Consider the following 20,167-nt stretch of genomic DNA (forward strand, 5'->3'; position numbering starts at 1 on the left):
TGGGACGGCTCTGGCTTCACAGACCAACATCACCTAATGGAATAAAAGCATCCTTGTCTTGTTTAGTTCCTGGACCTGTTCCTTCAAGTTAGGGGTCATGGGTGGTTGTTTTTTCCTCCATCTTTTGGTTTTGCTGCTTTCCCTGGTGTACCTGCCAGTGCATCCTGCTCAGTGCGTGAATACTGTGTGCACGTGGAGGGCAGTACATAAACTCCACCACCGGTGTGCAGCTCGCCAATCCCAGAGCATATTCTAAGCGCTAGAAGTGAGTACAAGAGGCTGGCTGAGCAGTCGGTCTCTTCTCAGGTCTGGGGCTCAGGCTTTGACCACCTGGACAGCAGGAGCTCCTGCTGCGAGACCGCCCTCCCATGGGCTCCGGTGACACGAGTCCCAAGACAGCTGCAGCTTGTGCAAGGAAGGCCCTCAGCTCTACACCAAAAGAAGACAACACTTGAAGTGGAGAAGGAGAACACAGGAGCCAACAGCCAATAGTCTCCAGTCTCTCCCTGGTCCAGCCACTTTAATGGAATGGTCTTTGGCAAAAAGTGCAGAGATGCCAGCAGAGGAATCGGGCATCTGTTAAACCTGGCAGACCCAAGCTGAGGATATCCCTAAGAACGCCAATCACTCCCTGGCAAGTCAGGAAAGAAACAGATGCATCTGAAAGTCAGAACGCTGTGGGGAACAAAGACACGAGGCCACAGGCAGGCAGGATGAGAAAAAGGCGGAATCATCTTTCAGAACAGAAGACAAAGCCCCCCAGGAAGGCCAAAGAGTATCATGCCAAGAACATGGACATGGCTGTGCTCAGTCGCACCGTAATTAGAATGTTCTCCAGAACAGAATTCACAAAGAAAGGCCTGCGCAAAGAGTAAGAACGGAATAGCTTCTCTATCCACCTAACAATCCTCTGTGCCTCCCCAGGAGGCAAGAAAGACTCAAACTGGAGAAGCATCTAAACAAAGTGGAAATAAGCCGAAATGTAAGCCAGGCTTGGGAAACCTCCCAACACTCACCTGAGAAGCTGTGCCGTCAGGGGCAGTTACCAATGAGGATCAAGGAGCAGCTAATAATGCACAACAGGGCCTTTGTGGGGCCTTTTTCACAGGAGGACCCATCCAAGCTGTAGCAGGGCCTGTTAGCTTCTGACCAGAAAGTAACCTTATTTCATTGTTGAGTGACACACAGCACACCCTGCCACGACACAAACCTGAGAAGCTGTGTGGGACACCCACAGAGCTGGTAAGGACACGTCTCTCGCTGATGGAAGAATTAGGTAATGAGTACTGCTCCAGAGACAATACTGGTTACAGACCAGTGAGCACAGTTAGGTAGACTAAAAAAATCCCAATTACTGGAATCTGAAAAGGAAGTCACCATTAGGCCTGAAGAATTTGTGCCTAAGAGACAAATCTTTCGGTCAAAGTGCAGGGAAACACCTGGTGTTTTGTTTATTCAGCATACTCCCTAGTCTTTGCAACAGCAACTCAAGCTTTCTTTGGAGGATCTCCCCTTGAGGCTTTCTCACTCGGGGTCCTGGTTGTAGGCTGATCAGCCTCTTGCCCTCACCCCAATCTTACCTAGCTCCTGGGCTCAAATTTCAGCTCCACTATTTCCTAGACAGGTAACTAACTCTGGGCTAGGCCTAACTTCATAGTCCCTTACCTGACAGAAGCTGTCGGCCCCACCTAACGCACCAGCTTATCAGGAGCCCCAGGGAGGCGCACTGCACAGGCACTCTGTACGCCGTAAGCTTCAGTTCCAGGCAAGGCTGGGCTATAGTTCCCTACTAAGCGAATCCTGCAATGACAGAACCCAGGGAAGCGAAGCCTGACTACCTGATGTTGAGAACTCAGATAAGTTAAAAGAGTGATCTAACAGCACAGAGCTCTAAGGTGGGGATCTGGGTCTCTCTAAGCTCGTGCGTGCTAAGATCTTTGTAGCACACAGATACACCATGATGCCTCACCCTGTTTAGATAAAACCCCTACTGTTACTGGGGACAACAGAGAGGACACCAAAAAGAACACCTAAAACACAGTGCTTCTTGTCTACAACCCAGAACGACTGATGGCATCTTATGCAGACGATCAACTTTGACATGTAGCTGCAGAGAGATTTATTTCTGGAGACTTCACTCTGAGGCAACAAGAATCTAACGTGCACATTCCAGTAAGAAGAGCAGAGAAGCAAGAGAGGCCGGTACTGATGTTGAGTGCATGCCAAGCTTCATGACACCCTGCTCATAGAACCCCAGTGTTCCATGTTCAGTCCAAGATACAGCGAGGCGCAAAAGTCAGTAATATTTACTCTGCAGAAAGATCTGTTGCTAGAAAGGCAGAATGCTGGCCAGAGCAGAGAGAAGTTGTAACTGGCAGCTGCTGGGGAGGACAAGTATTTGCCTTATAGAATTGAGTTGCCTCCACCTCAGTGAGACCAGGCAGCTAAGGGACACAGAAGCAGCTAGAAGTCTGGGCCTTTAAAGACGGCTCCCAAAGATGTCTGCTTACTAGGGGACCAGAGAGAAGTGCCCTTCTCATCCTGGAGAAGCCATGCTCTCTGCCTCCCTAGTTACTAACCTGCACAGTTTTAAGACAATTTAACTTAACTCTAATTCTTTTTTCAGTAAAAGAAGGTTGATAATTTTTTAAGTTAGGATCTACCTTAATTTACACAAGTTTTACCATTAGTACCATAAGTCAAGCCATTTCCATTTTCCCCTTGGGTAAAACTTAATATACAGGCGCACACACAAATACATAATGTGTACACACACATAATAAAGGACTCAAGGTAATTGTAGAATTATATTTCTTTCAGGGCATCTGTCACCTTTCTTTGACCTCCAGTTACCAGAACTGTATATAAGTACCCATAAAATTTTTGCTCCTCAATCACATCTCCCAGGATTTGGAAACGGATTACCGTTAATGAAGTCCAACTGCCACGGTAAGTATTTGTGACAAGACTGGCCTCTTGGCTGCTTAAAGTGCAAACACCAAAGTCCCCAGGCCTACCTAACCACTCCCTTCTCTGAAAACCAATTACACTTACTCTCTATGCCTGATTGCCTTGTATTTGGAATGATTCCAGAACTATGCATGAGTGGCTCCCTGGCAAATGCATATTAAGTGCCTAAGACAAAGCCGAACAAGGTGGCCCTTAAGACAGGCTGGAGTGATCTGGCCGGGCACAGCAACAGAAGGTATCTTACAGATGGAACATGTGAGATCCCCAATTGAGAGGACCCACAGGTGGGTATGAGTTCCCCAAATAAGAGGGTTGACAGCTTGACATAAGTCCTCAGGATGGCAGCTTTGCCCACAACTCACATTCTCAGGTAAACTTCCCATTCTCCAAATCAAACTCTCTCTCCTCTCCTACGCTCCAACTAAGGGCCTCTTCCTGTGTCACCAGTTTGGCAAAGGGCACCACCATCTGTCCTGCCACACAAGTCAAAGTCACACACCCACGTGTCATCCCTGGCAGCACTGTGTCCTTCCCAAGTGTGTCCGTTTCACCTCCTAAGCATGTCTGTTCGATACACTCCTCCCCGTCACCATTCACAAACGTCTACATCAAATGCCCCCATTTTCCTGGGTAACTACAAATGCCTCTGCTCTGGTCCCCCACACTCACTTTTGTCCCTCCAATCAGTTCTCTCTCCAGTCATGACAGCTCCAATAGTGAATCCTGCAATGGGTTCCCAGAGTTCTGAAACCCAAGACCAAAGTCCTTCCCAAAATCTTGCAAATCCTTCCCAGCCTTGCAAGGCCTGGGCCCCCAACTTCCTCTCTGGGTTCTGCCAGTTCCTGGAACTCCCTACTCATCCCTGCAGCCCTCAACTGAAAAGTTTAGTCCTCCAAGAAGCCTGCCCTGACTTCTGTAACCAGACCAAACCCCACGCTACCTTCACCCTAAGTCCTATGCACCTGTTTCTTCGTAGTAATTTTATATTGTTCAGGTGACTCTCCGATTAGTATCTCCCCAACTAGTAAATTCCTTCAGGGTGAGGATCCTGTCACTTCATGCTCACCAGGACAACCTCAGAACCTAGCACATCACCTGGCTGAAAGCAGGCATCACAGGAAGAACAAAGGGGGAGGGGAAGTTGGACACTCCCCTAGTTCCCTGAACTCATCAAAGGTGAAATTCTCAGTTGTATACTTCGCAAGTGAAAATAAGATTAGATACATAATAGGATAAACGTCAAACTTCGTTAAGCCAGCCTGAAGTTTGCATATATAGGAATATGCTTACTTAACATAGAACCACCTCCCCTCATCTTCTCTGTTGAAGAAGATTCCCACAGAGCTGCAGAAACACCAGCAAGGACATGAAGCAAAACCATCTCTAAACCAAGAGACCAGGAACAATGAGCTACAAACATGCCAGGTGTGGGCCACAGCCATGTGTGCCCTTTCAGCCCCAGCCATTCCCCAAGCCTGGAGCTAAAACAGATGAAGAAAGGGTTCCGGAGACCCTTCTCTCCTTCCCCATACCTGGGCAAGTGGAAAACACATCCAATCAGAAACTGCCTGGGGAGAGGCATTTCCCAGTCTGCATGTGGCATTTTAAACCTAGTGCCATTGCTTAACTATAAGAAAACCAACCATGTTCCTTTGTGAGGTACCATTCTACAGCCTGAAACCCTGCACTTCAGGAGCAAAAAGAGAGATGGTGTTCAAATCTTACAGTAGAACAAAACACACTCAACAACATTCTAGTTTCTGTGATGCAGTCTTACCTGTGGCCACTAGGTGGCGGTGGACAATATCAGAGAAGAGGTGTTAATAACCCAAGGAGAAATGACAAAGCCTGACAAGTAGTGCTGGGCACAGACCATGCCCTGCTGATGAAGACACCCACCCAAGAAGGGAAATGTCCAGTAGACACGCAATCAGCAATGCGGGGAGAAGCGCTGGCCTCCACGGGGGAAGAAATGTCCCAAAACATGCAGAGGACCTGCGTTCTTCTTATCCATTCAAGCCTGAGACATGGAGGGGAAGGGCTAGAAGGATCAAGTCACCACCAGTATGTCTCTTCCATTTTTCCAATCTGGTTGGAGCAGACTCAGAAAACCACTCACGTCACTAAAGGATGATATGCCCACCAGCCACATCAACCACCACATGTCACATCATGTGCATTCTGATGATACATCTGTGTGCTTTTCCTGAGGCCATTTCCCTAAAATTCTGTTACCTAAGTGAGGACATAGCCAACCCTGACTCTGGAGAATTTGTTTCTCCAATCAGAGCACTAAGGCTAATGAAATTCTCGGAGTTATTTTAAAAATGAAATTCTGGGGCACTTGGGTGGCTCAGTCGATTGAGCACCCAACTCTTGATTTGGGTTCAGGTCATGATCTCACAGTCATGGGATCAAGCCCTAGTTGGGCTCTGCGCTGGATGTGGACCCTGCTTAAGATTCTCTCTCCCTCTCCCTGTGGACATTCCCCACTCCCACCCCCTTGCATGCATGAACACGCTGCTTTCTCAAAATAAAGTAAAATAAAATAAAAATGAAATTCAATAGAAGGAAAGGGGCTTCACCACTTCCTAGACAAGATTTCCAATTCCATTTACATGGAAACATCCTTTTTAGATTAATATGGCGCTCCAACCTCGCCTTCACCTCCATCACAGTAACTGTAAATACATGATGCCTTCACTTACTGGGCACTTACTATATGTACCTACTGAGTACTTTAACTCATTTCATCCTTACAATAATCCTACAGGTAGGAATTATGAGTCCCATTTTGCAGATGGGGCAACAGATTCAGAGATTAAATCATGTGCCATGGTCACATAGCTAACGTGTGGTAGTGTGAGAAACCTGGTCCTTCTGACTCCTAAACTCTCAGCTACAATACTCCAAGGTGTAACTGACTCTAATATTTGAGAATCTGGTATCAGTGTACTCAAATTCTAAAAGTGATACATATACATTCCATACGCTTTAGGAGACTGCAAGTTAGAAGGACCTCATCTGTGAACAGATGTATCTGTGCTTTCAGTCACTGCAATCAACCCCAGTCTAGAACAGATGACTCTCCCTCTGACTTAACATCACACAGTCAGTAGGAGCCTAACACTACACTGCGTCACAGTGCCTACCTCATTCACCTCATCTCATCACGTAGGCATTTTATCATTTCACATCATCCCAAGAAGGGTGAATACGGTAAAATGTTTTTGAGACAGAGACCACATTCACTTAACTTTTATTACAGTATACTGTTATAATTGCTCTGTTGTACTTTTAATTATTGTTGCAAACATCTCACTGTGCCTAATTTATAAATCTAACTTGATCATTAGTATGTATGTGCAGTTTAAGTGCAGAAAATAAAAACAGTCTATATAGGTTTCTGCACTATCTGTGGTTTCAGACATCCACTGGGATCTTGGAACATATCCGCTGTGGAGCGGGGGTGTGGGAGAAGGACGGCTGTACATGAACTCGCAAATTAAGGGAGAACATGCTACAGCAGTCAGAGTAGGGGGAAAAAACAGCTACAGATGTGCAAGCAGGCTATTACTCCAGGTGGGGCCATTGGAGGAGTCCTCCCAGGAAAAAAGAACAGGGAGTAGCTTTTGAAGAGAGACTTCAAAGTTCAGGAGTCCAGTATTATTTAGAAATGAAAGGAGGTACACGGCACGGTAAGCAGGCGTGGGAAGGTATTCTAGAAGTAGCAACAGGAAGCAAAGAGGACCCCGGGAGACACAGCAGGCAGTTCAGCCTCATGGACAGAAGCTAAGACTAGGAAGAGAGATTGGAATCCAAACATGGAAGGACTGGAATGCCAAGCTAAGGAATTCAGACTTCATCCCTCAAGAAATGGAAACCATATTTTTATAAAGAGAGACAAGGTCAACAAACATTGGTTACAACTTTCATTGAGGAGCTGGCTCAGAACTCAGCTTTGGGACCTCTGCTCTGACTTCCCATCCTGCTTCACTGCCAAGAGTGTACAACCACAGTCAAGGGGCTTTGTCCTTAGGGAATGACTAGGTGACAGATGACAACTCTCAACCATGACATTGGGTGCACAGACCACTGGGCAGTCAGAAGATAAGGAGAGAATGAGGGATTCAGAGGAACTCTACTCCCTACCAAAAACTCCAAGTTGAGATCTGATTGTGACTCATCAGTAGCATCATCACCATATACATGTAATTATATACAACGATGTATACAAACACATTTGTATTTCTGAAGTGCTACATGAGCTACTAGGAGCATCGAGTTTAAGTACTACCACTTGATCTTGTACAAAGAAATTTCAGACCAGTTTAATGTCACATAACAGGCGCTTAATAAACATCTGCTAATCAAGGACCACTATGTTAAATGATTAAGTCAGCACTAGACCTAGGATAAAAGGTCAAGCCCCAAAGAGCCCAGCCTCAAATGTGAATCCCTCAGCCCTGACACAAAGCAGAACAAGGACACAGAGGTACTGGATTCAGAACAATTATGTTCACATAAAGCCCCAAGACCTTCCAAGACAGCAGGTCAGCACAGGAAAAATCCCTCAAGGAAAACAATGGTGATTTGCTTGGTTAAACAAAGAAACCCATTTTAAGAGGGACTGATCAAGTGTAAGAGCAAAAAAGAAAGGGTATTTCCATAGACTTCAAATATAAATGTCTCACACACACTCTCTCTGTCTCTCTCTCTCTCTCTCTCTCTCTCTCTCTCTCTCACACACACACACACACACACACACACAAACACACACACACACACAGTCAAGGGCAATTCACAAGAGTATGAAGTGCATGGAATCCACAAACATGGATTCAAACCCTGGATGTGCCTATTACCAGCTCTATGATGGCATAAATTACTCAACCTTTCTGACAGTTGATGTCACTATGAGGGGAACAAGTACCTGACAGGGCTGCTGTGAGAATTAAAAATGAAGGGAAGGGGCGCCTGGGTGGCTCAGTTGGCTGAGCATCCGACTTCAGCTCAGGTCATGATCTCACAGCTGGTGGGTTCGAGCCCCGCGTCAGGCTCTGTGCTGACAGCTCAGAGCCTGAAGCCTGCTTCAGATTCTGTGTCTCCCTCTCTCTCTCTGCCCCTCCCCCACTCGTGCCATGTCTCTGTCTCTCAAAAATAAACATTAAAAATTTTTTTTTAAAATGAAGGAAAAACAACATTCGAAGAGCAGAGCACAGGGTTGCCCTTGGATGCTGGTTCTTTCCTTCCCACAAGCACAGGCTGAGCACAGGTTAGAGACAAGGGGATCAACAAAAGGAGCATCTTAGTTAGCTAAAGAATTCAGGAATTTTTGCCTCATTAATTCATCAAATACAGGCATCCCCTGTTTGTCTAAAGTTCGAGTTATGCCACTTCACTTTAACAACCTATCGACATCCGTCCTTACTTTCACTAACCAAAAGAAATCCAGAGAGTTTTTTCGCTTCTCCATGGAAAGCGAAAATAGCACTCAGTGTTTGTTTTGCAGTGAGCTGTGCGCGCGGAGCACTAGAGTGGCCACAGCTTTGAACTGTGTCTGGGAGCTTCTGCACCTCATCTTGGTTTATTTTGTGCACCATTAACAAGATGTGTCCTGAAGTATCAGAAAAGTGTTAAGAGAGGTTATTGTGGGGGCCTTGGGGATGCACTAGAGTTTTCCCACCTAAGTTAATAGTAACTGCTTCTTCATTTTATCCTATTTTAGCTTAGGAAAGGTTTCACAGGAACACTCCACTGTGGGTAGTGCAGTAAACCTGTCACCTCCTCCTAATGATCAGGCTACTAAAAATACATTGGAGTCCTTAAAGGTTTTCCTCAGATGCTCAGAAAAGTCTAACATACTTACCAAATTAAAATTTCTTTTTATCTGCTGCAGACAAAAGGAAAGAAAAAAACCCTGGACTAGAGCATGCTGTATTTTATCTGAACAGTAACTCAAGGTGGTGTGCAGGGCTTCCTGCAAAATTTACTAAGCTCAAGAGGTACCTCTTAAATGCACTGAGGCTAAGAGTGGTATCCTGAAATCCTTCTTGTCCACTGAGTGGGGGAGGAGGCCATTACCAGGTAGAACGGAATCAGAACGCTAACAGGACAGCCACGATAAGTGGGCTTTACAGGATGCACGGGCCTGAAGTGCCTGGCTTCCTGAGAAGGTGCCCAGAACGAACTGCACTGCAGGAGCCAGTGTGAGCATGCCCCATCACTCTCGGGCCTCAGCCCAGAACAGTTGCTCAGGCAGCAACTACAGAGCAGGTCACAATAGAACTCAAGGACCAGAGGGTCCAGATGGTGCAGAGCTAGAACTCAGGCAGAGAACGCTGAGCTTCCTCAAGCTCAACACCACTGCATTACTATTATGCTCAACACAGAGCAGATGAACGGTCTGAGGGAGGGCAACTGATCCTGGCTTGGGCCTCAAGACTTATTAGCTTTTGCTTCTACAATGTCCTACCATCTTAGAGGAGAGCTTCTCAGCCTTTAATGTGCACTCAAAGACAGAGTGATCTTGTTAAAATGCTGAGTGTGATTCAGTAGGCCTGGGAGTCTGCATTTTGAACATGTTTCCAGGTGATACCGACGTTGCTGGTCCAGGCTCCATACTCTATGAGGCAAGGATGGGGATTTCCACCAGAAACCCTAAAAGTAAACAACACGGTGTCTTTCTAACTTCCAGCCCAGCACCTAGAATATCCAGGACCTCAGTACATACTGCAAGAAAGGATTCCTTGAAAGGACTTCAACTGTTGCACAAAACAAAGAGATGCTAGGATAAAAGTCAGAAATGGGCTGCATCCTTGTTCACCCAGGAACAACGCATATGAACCTCAGGAAGGTAAATTAACACCTTAGCCTTAAAGAACTCATTTGAAAACCAGAAGGATGACCAGTCATCTTTAAGATCCCTTCTAACTTTAAAAAATTCCAGCTCTGAAATTCCACCCCAACTCTTTTTTCTGTGCCTTTAAAAAATTATTTTAATGGCCAGGGTATACACTGGCCATCCCTACAGGGAGGCACACCTCTGTCATTCTCAGATCACAGTTTCCAAAACTCCAATGGAGAGAACACAGACTCTGTTAGTCTCAGCAAATAACCATAGCAACTAATACCCCCAAATAAAATGATGTCTTCACAATGATGTGCTGGCTCAATTAGATTAAGAGGGTGACGTGTACCATCTCAAAATTTATGGTCGTAAACTTAGAGCAAAAGCCAGACTTTCTTGGAAGAGGTTTTTAAGAAAAAAAAAAAAGGGGGGGGGGCGGTGAGGGGTGTCTTGCCAATAAAATGAAAGAAGGACAGGGAGCCAAAAAAATGGAGATGAGAAGTGGACCAGAGCTGCCCTGCCTGTCCAGGTCCACAGAGACGAGGCCCAGGCACCCACGTGGGAATCCAGAACTTGGACAGATCTGAGTGCCACCACTTCCGCCAGGTTATTGAGAACGGCACTGTGTCCTCTTTCTGTGCCTTTCTTCATGCATATAATAAAAGGAGAATAAATCCTGCCACCTTGGAAAAGAGTGATCTACCAAAGGGGCTGTGAGGCTTTTTAATGAAAAAGGGGAGACCTGCAAAATGGTTAATCTGGGTTGATAATGGATTTCCAAGCCCAATTCCCCACAGGTCATCCGGGATTCAGATGCTCCTGTTCCAAGGTCTTGAGATTAGAACTGGAATCGTGAAGGGAAAACCCAGGTCTGCCTCTTCCAGCGTCTGCAATCAAAGTTGCTCTGAACACATTCATGCAGCAAGAGGCTCACTTGAAAAGCAGGAAAAGGGAAGCCAAGGCCCGTCACTTCCCTATAACCCCTGATCCTTTTCTAGCAAAGGACAAAAAGAGAAAAAGCAAACCAAAAACCCAGCCCAAAGAATCTGGGCTTGACTTGCATTCAAATGTCAACAACAACTTCTGTTACTAACAAAGCCCCACAGCAGAACCTGGAGAAGATGCCCAAGTTCAGATCCACCTCTGGCTGCTCTCATCAACAGCTGAGATGAATTTGAGGGTAGTCAAGGCAAGACAAGGCACTGGGAGTAAAGAGAGGCCTTCCACCAGCCAAGTAAGCCTCAGATAAAGGGTAAGTGCTAGAATAATGAGTCAACTCAAAATCCCACCTCAGCCATCTATTAGGCCTCTGTACTCTTTTCCACCTGCCTGAAATGGAGGTGAGCGGGGGAGGAAAGCTGCCTCCAGGGATTTCTGTGAGTAAAGAGATGATGCTCGGAAGTGCTCAGCAGCAGGCCTGCAGCCAGCACTCAAAAAACAATAGATATTAATAGTAGACAGTATTACCCAAGAACGTACTAACCAAAATGTCAGGCTGACTTATTTCTGTGTAAAAATCAGACGACAGTCACTTGGCCTCCTACCACCTATGTTTACGCCCCCCTCATCCTGCTGACCTCCGAGCATTATGATGATCTCAATGGAACCCAGCTAATGACTGGGCACAGCTCACTCTTGCCCACTAATACCACAGGGAGCAGTGCAGCAGCTCCCCAGCACCGAAGATCCATTTGAAAAGGAAAATTTGCCTGTCTCCCTGCGGATTAAGTTAACATTTCCTGAAGAAAAAAAAAGAAAACAAAAGCACACAGCGTTTCTGAACAGAGCCACACCTAGTAACATCCCCCCAAATTAGTTTCACTTTCTTTTATCCTGCGTTCAATGAGCCACATTCCTGCTGCACCTGGCCGAGGCTGTGCTCCCGGGACCAGGCAGGGAGGTCCAGGTGGGCAACAATTGCCCGCCACACAGGTTCCCAAGAAAAGTCCAGGTTCCCAGCCATGCTGCCTCCTTACCTAACACTGTCTCCTCCCCAGCTCTGCCCAGTCAGATAAGAAATTGTGCTTTAGGGGCACTTGGGTGGCTCAGTAGGTTGAGTAACCGACTTCAGCTCAGGTCATGAGCTCGGGGTTCACGACTCCAAGTACCGTATCAGGTTCACTGCTGTCTGCACGGAGCCCACTTTGGATCCTCTGAACCCCTCTCTCTGCCCCACCCCCACCTCGCACGGGTGCACAAGTTCGCTCTCACTATCTCTCTCAAAAATAAACATTAAAAATTACTAAAAAAAAAAAAAAAAAAAAAAAAAAGAAGAAGAAAGAAAAAAGGAATCGTGCTTCAGGTAGTTCTCAGAGAACCCTCTTAACTCCATACCATCACAGGACTTGACAGACCAAGATTAGTGTTTCTCCAATATACTGAGCATCACCTGTCGTAGACTTGCCTCGGGAGCACACCCAGCCACCTCAAATCTGGGGGGCTGGGGTCCAGGAATCTAGGCTCGCAGGTAGTTTTTTCGCATGATGAAGTTAGAGAACAGCTATCATCTAAACCCTCAGAACATCTAGCACCAGGCACCAATAATGGAACCTCTCCTGATTACAAAGGTTGAGCTGCAAGGAGCAAGCCCGAACTTCCAGTTCCTGACAACAGGCTTACAAATGTTCCCAAAGCAGGCAATTAAGCCCTATAGAGGAAGAAATCTAAGTGACAGTAGAGGTGGGAGGAGGTAACACCAGAGTTCAATTTAAAAAAAATCACAAATTCTGAACCCTTAGCCTCTTTCCAAAAAAGTTCTCAATCATGTCTCTTATTCCACAAGCACCTAGGAAGGCAGCTCTGTTTAAGGCCTGATTTGTACGCCCCTTGCTTATGGCACTGGCAGCTGATGAACGGCCATGGTGATGACTGCCTAGAAACCCATCCGGAAACCATGCTACCCAAAGAAGTGACAGCTGCCTTCAGCGCCTGGCAAGCCAAGCACTCTTGGCCCACAGGCCTGGGCTGGGGCTGCCAATACAGGACCTGCCCAGTTCATCTTCTCTAAGCCTGCTAACAGTCAACCTGACACAGACCCAAGTGAATCTATGATACAAGGCTCACAGGCAGCTGACAGGACTACCACTTCAGGGACACGCAACCCATGTGGTCACACAGTAGCCCACACTCAGAAGGGCCACTTAGCTTAATGCTATCCTACCACCATCTTGACATTAGTTAAAAATGTATCTTTGAACTTACATTTTGTAACTCAAGTCTGGTGGGATAAGCAGAGCTGAGATCTCCAACTTGGTTGCAGGCATGTCTACCGGGGTCCCCTGCAGCCCCATATGAGCACATGGTGTTTGCGATGGCCCATGAGCACAGAACTCTTGTGGACCCACAATGTCTGCAAGGTGAGCGAGACTAAAGCCAAGTACCAGCTGAGCATGTTCTGTCTGTAACTGAGTAAGCGGGAACACTGACAGCCCTGAAAGGCCACATTTTCTTTCCAGACCAAAACCTGCCAAATGCAAAAAGAAGGCATTTGAAGAAACATGAATGACTGAGGGGCCCTGTCTTTCTTACTCATGTTATTTCCCTGGTTAAGCCAGCCACCTAACCCTGACCGTAAAGACACAGCACAGGGAAGGATGGAGCAAACTCACAGTCCTTTGCCCTTGTGGTCCTTCCTTACTCATCAGTGAGACAAAGGTAGAAAGTGCTCAAAGAACGTGTATTAAGTGGGGGGGGGGGAACAGCTGAACTAGGGCATTTTTCACAGAAATACAACAAGCTATCTTAAAATGTGTATGGAACCACAGAAGATTCCAAAGAGCCAAAGTAATCTTGAGTTAGAAAAAAGCTGGTGGCATCGTGCTCTAATTTCAAACTATAATACAAAGCTATTGTAATTAAAACAGTATGGTATTGGTATTAAAACAGATGCACAGATCAATGGAACAGATGAGAGAGCCCAGAAATAAACCCACACGTAGATGGTAGATCAATTTATGCCAAAGCAATGAAAACTATACAAAGGGGGAAAAAGGCTTCAATAAACGGTGTTGGGAAAACTGAACTGCCACATTGAGAAAGAAACCAGACCACTACCTTACATTACACACAAAAATTAACTCAAAACAGATTAAATAAGACCTGAAACCATGAAACTCCTACAAGGAAATCTCCTTCACATCAATCTTGGTAAGGATTCTCTGGTTCTGACACCAAAAGCAAAGGCAACAAAAGTAAAAATAAAAAAGTGGGACTACATCAAATTAAGAAGTTTCCATACAACAAAGGAAACCATCAACAAAATGAAAAGACAACCCACTGAACAGGACACAATATGTGCAAATCATATATGAGGCTAATACCCAAAATATATAAAGTACTCATGTAACAGCAGAAAAAAATCCAATTAAAATGGGGCAGAGGATTTGAAAAGACGTTTTTCCAAAGATATACAGAAGGTCAACAGGTACATGAAAAGGTGCTCAACATCACCAATCACCAGGAAAATGCAAATTAAAACAAGTGTTGGCAAGGATGTGGAAAAAAAGAGAACGCTTGCACACTGTCGGTGGGAATGTAAACATATGCAACCACGATGGAAGACACTATGAAGTTCCTCAAAAAATTAAAAATACAACTACCATAGGATCCAGCAAGTCCACTTCTAAATATTCACCTGAAGGAAAATAACCCCCTAATTTGAAAAGATAAATATATCCCCAGGTTCACTGCTGCACTGTTTACAACAGCCAACACATGAAAACAACCTAAGTGTCTATCCATGGATGAATGAAGAAAATAAGGTGTGTATATATATGGTGGAGTATTATTCAGCCATGAAAAAAAATGAAATCCTGCCATTTGTGACAACATGGATGGACTCTGAGGGCATTACGCTAACGGAAATAATCAGAGAAAGACAAACAACGTATCATCTCACTTATACACAGAACCTTAAACAAAACAAAAAAAGGTGGGCGGGGGGATGCCTAGGTGGCTCAGTCAGTTAAGCATCCAACTTCGGCTCAGGTCATGATCTTGTGGTTTGCAAGGTTGAGCACCACATCGGGCTCTGTGCTGACAGCTCAGAGCCTGGAGCCTGCTTCAGATTCTGTGTCTCCCTCTCTCTCTGCCTCTCCCCCACTCACACTTGATCTCTCTCTCTCCTCTCTCTCAAAAATAAATAAACATTAAAAAAAATATTGAAAAAAGAAGGTCACAGTAAAAAGGAGATTGGTGATTGTTAGAGTCAGGGGTAGGAGTGGGCAAAATAGATGAAGGTAGTCAAAAGGTACAAATTTCCCATTATAAAATAAGTCACGGGATGTAATGTAACGGTAACTACGTGTAATAATACCGTATTCTAGGGGTGCCTGGGTGGCTTGGTCACTTGAATGTCTGACTGGATCTTGGCTCAAATCACAATCTCATGGATTGTGGGATCAAGCCCTGCATTGGGCTCTGCACAGAGCCTGCTTGGGATTCTCTCTCCCCCTCTCTCTCTGCCCCTCCCCTGCTCGCTCGCTCTAAGTGAAAATAAACATTAAAAAAAAAGTTGAAAAACATACTGTATTCCATACTTCAAAGCTGCTAAGAGAATAGATTTTGTAAGTTCTTAACACAAAGAAAAAAACTGTAACTATGTATGGGGACAGATGTTAATCAGACTTATTGTGGTGATCATTTCACAATACATACAAATATCAAATCATGGTGTACACCTGAAACCAATGTTATAAGTCAATCATACCTCAAAAAAAAAAAAAAAACTATCTGCAAAAAGACATCGACACACAAGGTTGAGTTACCTTGCACAGTGTCTCCAATGTTCTAGTAAAAACAAAATTAATGTGCATCTGAGCTACATAATATGAATGACATGATTTCAGTGATTCCACATGCACATCATTTTATCTTATTCTTATATTAAAAATTGGCACTACACAATACAGTTAAAATTCTTACTAACAGTGTAAATTGTTTTTTAGGTTTTTTTTTTTTTTTTACTTCTAAGTAATCTCTACACCCAAAGTGGGGCTGGAACCCCAAGATCAAGAGTCATACACCAACTGAGCCAGCCAGGTGCCCCAAATTTTTATTTTTTTTAAAAAGCAAATGAAAACACCACAAATCAACAAAGAGACCATAAAAGAAAGGCTTTATATTATTAATATCTTTAACAGTTCTTATTTGTGTTTTACGAATAAGGGCCCACAGGATAAGTAGCTAGTCCTGGACATAGGAACACCTGGGATTCCTTTTCTACCCCCATTTACTTTCTCACTTCCTCCACTGGTACCCTGAGGAAGACCTCCATTCGTGCTGTATCACCAAGCCCATGCCAGCACCACCTGTGGTCTGGACTCCTAACTGGACTCCAGATGACTTGTAACTCAGCTGGCCCAAGATGGCCTTTCCAAAAAGCAGATTGTGATCTTGTCACTGCCCCCCCCCAACACCCTCCCAGACTGCAACTCTTCCTTTTCATTTCAAAATCCACCCAAGGCCTACAAAACATGTCTTATCTGCACACCCTGCTAGCCTCGCCTGCCTTCAGTGCTCCAGCCCCATTGGCCCACTCAGATCCTCTGATGTGAGAGGACCATGCTAGCCACAAAGCCTGGTACAATGTGTTCCTTCCTCCCAGGAGGGAATCCTGTACCCGCGAGCCCTGATCAGAGACAACAGTGTTCCCCCAAGCCTCTCCACCTTTCAGATTCCACTTGAAGGGTCACTTCCTCCAGGAAGTGGCCTTCTCTCATCCTCCACCCACTCCCAGTGGTAAACTCTCACTGCTCTCTAGAATTTCCCTTCCCATCCCTTTACATGATAGCTAATTTCCTTTAATTCTGGTAACTGCTTAATGTGTACTACCTGATGAGATTATAAACACAGGCAGGCAACAGCCAGTGTCTGTTTTATACAGAAAAGGGCACTCATTGCAGTTCTGCCATGTAATATGCCCCAAGTAATGTTTTCAAATCAATAAATGAATACTAATAGGCAGGTGACTCTTTTAAGAGTTCAGTCAGGGGGCGCCTGGGTGGCGCAGTCGGTTAAGCGTCCGACTTCAGCCAGGTCACGATCTCGCGGTCCGTGAGTTCGAGCCCCGCGTCAGGCTCTGGTCTGATGGCTCGGAGCCTGGAGCCTGTTTCCGATTCTGTGTCTCCCTCTCTCTCTGACCCTCCCCCGTTCATGCTCTGTCTCTCTGTCCCAAAAATAAATAAAAAACGTTGAAAAAAATTAAAAAAAAAAAAAAAAAAAAAGAGTTCAGTCAGGAGAATGACAAACCCTACAGTCCCCTTTTTACATAGAGGCCTACATCAGGTTCACTGCTGTCAGCACAGAGCCCGCTTCGCGTCCTGTTCCCCTCTCTCTGCCGCTCCCTCACTTGCACTCTCTCTCAAAAATAAATAAAAACATTTAAAAAAAAATCATTTTGCCTACAGGCAAATGACAAGCAAAGAATTTGCATTTGTCTATCTACACAGTGTATCTAGAATTTTAAATACATAATCTGATGACAAAGTGTGCCAATTAGCATCATGTAAATGCAGAAATCATCCTTTCTAATGCTCTAGGTATCACCAGAGGGAAAAAAAACCCACACACAAAAACCTATCTTTTGGGGGAGAGGTTTCTCACTTTGGCATTTGGAATTCACCTGAATCACATCAGTCCAGACTCAACGAAATCAGAAATTCCGGGAATCAAATGTGGAAATTAGCTCTGGAAATCAAATTCCCAGATTGGAAATCACAGGAGGTTTAAAAAACCACTGTTAGAGGAAGACAGTGTTGAGTAATTTAAGTACCAGGGAAGTGGAAGAAGCACTGACACCAAACCTGAGAAAGCAGAGAAACAAGAAAGAAAAGGAAAACTACGTCCCGTAGACCTGGAAAGTCCCTGGCAACAGGCCTGCAAGAAGGCAGCAGGAAACTGTTCCCAGAGAAAAGAAGGACCGTGGAAAAACCCTAGACCATTGTTGGCTTGGGTCATTAATTATTGTGGCCAGTTTATTCTCATGGCCACTTCCTCCTCTCTCAAGGTGCTCCAGGGGCTGTCAGGAAGAAACCGATGTCTCTCGCTCGCTGCAGGAAGGACAGGGTGGACGCGACCGGCCAAAACATGACAAGGGCCACCTCCCACAGCCTCACAGCTTTGTTTAGGCACCTAAAGAAAGAACCCTGTACCTGCGAGCCCTCACCAGACACTGGAATTCAAAGCCACAGCTGGCCCGCCCTCCCCACAACCAGGTCTGCGGTCTGCTGTCAACCCAAATGCCAGGAGGAGTGAGAAAACCCACCCGTGGGGAGCCTCCCAGCACTGTTCCACCAACTTCAGCATCCCCTCCTGTGGTGGGCTGACACATGTCCCCCTTTCTTATTTGCCTGGACCTCAGAATGTGAGCTTATTTGGAAATGGGGTCTTTGCAGAGGTAATTACTTAAGATTTTGTCATACTGGAATAAAATGGGGCCTAAATCCAAAGACTGGTGTCCTTCTGAGAGGAGGAGGAGATAACAAAGACACACAGGGAAGGAGGAGGAGGCAGAGACTAGAGTCATCAGCTACAAGCCAAGGAACACCAAGGGCTTCCAGGGCCACCAAAACTACGAAGAAGCAGAGAAAGCTCCTTCCCTAGCAGAGGTGTTATTTTAAGCCACCCAGTTTGTGGCAATTTGTGATGGCAGCCACAGGTGGCTAATATACCTCCTTTCATAGGAAGCCTGAGTCGTTAAGTCACACTGCTACCAAAATCTAAAGCGTTCTGCAACCACACAAAAAGGAATACTTGCTGTTGAGATACTGGACACGGCCTGGCCCTAGCCTCTTTGAGAGCTGCTCTCCACATCCAGGCCACCCAGCTTCTTTCCCAGATCAGTGCCCTCAAAGACCTGCCTCCACCCTGCCAGACCCTGTCGGACCCTGCCAGCACCTGGCTTGCTCCAGGGAACCCTTCCCAGTGCGGCTTCCCACATGCTGCCCCCCTCGCCCCTGCATCAGTCCAAGCTGGCCCCACTGTGCTCTGAGTTACCTGGCTCTCCCCCTCCAGGCACCTTCCACACGTGCTCAGTATAGGCAGAGACCAGGTCAGTCCCATACCCCATCATAGCCCATGGGCGACCACAGCTCAGCACGAGGAGCAGCTCAAACAATGCCACTGAGTGCATGAGCGTATGTAGGGTTAATGGCATTCACAGACATCCCGCATTCTTCCTTACTTGGCCCAGATAGTAACGGTCTTCTGTGTGACTTCTCACAGCTTTAATTATACTCATGGTAAAGCATGTCCCACACTATACATATCACTCATCGATTCCGTTATTCGTTTTAAAAAAACAAAACAAAACTCTATGTTGACTACCCATGTGCCTGATATACTTATCAATGAGGAGACAAAGGTAAGCAAAAGGCAGACCAAGCACACGTATCTTCACAGCATTACAAACGGTGAAGGGCATCAGTCGTTAATAACCTCACATCGAAGCTGAAAAACAATAGGACACTCTTGTTTACAAGCCTGGCTCTTCTGCTAAATTGTTCCCTACTCTGGGTTCCTAGGACCTACAACAGAACCTGCCACATAATAGGCTATCAATAAACGGGGGGGGGGGGGGGGGGGCAGGGAATGGATGGAAGAAGGGAGGGAGGGCAGGTGAAGAGGTAGATAGGTAGGTAGGTAGGTAGGCAAGGTATGTGCACATAACAATCAGTCAATAATAGGATAGGTGGACACATGGATGGATGAATAGACAGAAATATGTATGGATACATTGCCTGGTACCTAACAGGGAGTCAATGGTCACAGACAGATAGAAGGATGAAAGACGATCTAGGGAGCAGAGCACCTGGGATGAGACGTGCACAAAATACAACTTCAAAGTGCAAAAGCTGCCTCCTCTTAAGTGGTACCTCTAGAACAATCACATTTTATCACAAACCAACTAGCTGCCTCCCAGCTCCTGAAACAGTAGCTCAAAATCAATCTGGTATCCACCTCTCCTGTAAACATTTAGTAGAATATCAGCCTCACCCACACAAATACGCTCTCTCGTTTCCCACCTTTCCCTTACTTGATGTAGTGGAGGTTTGAAAAGCGTGCTTTGCTGGTTCTTCTCTACCACAGAGAGTATTTACTGCTCTAAAACGTTGCCTCTTGCCAAAATGCACACCACAGAACGCTACCTAGTTGTGTCATTTTTAATTATTATTTTTGTGCTGCTTCTTTTAGCACCTAAGAGACTTTTCTCTGAGGTAATCAGAGCTGACTCTCAAATTTTCATTGTCATTGATGATGCATTGGGGGAAGAGGGAGAGGGAAGCGGGAGGAAGGGAGGGAGGGTTATATCACAAGCTTGAGAGAGGAAAAAAAAGACCTGGGGTCCTT

The 20,167-nt window shown here is 45.6% G+C and overlaps 1 protein-coding gene across 7 annotated transcripts in view; it reads right to left on the minus strand.

Moving 5' to 3' along the window:
* The window catches only part of ARHGAP26 (Rho GTPase activating protein 26), a 423,991-nt gene that overhangs the window by 321,876 nt on the left and 81,948 nt on the right, over window positions 1–20,167 (minus strand). The window lies entirely within an intron of this gene.

The sequence above is a fragment of the Panthera onca genome, chromosome A1, assembly GCF_046562875.1.
Source record: "Panthera onca isolate mPanOnc1 chromosome A1, mPanOnc1 haplotype 2, whole genome shotgun sequence".
Taxonomy (NCBI): Eukaryota; Metazoa; Chordata; class Mammalia; order Carnivora; family Felidae; genus Panthera; species Panthera onca.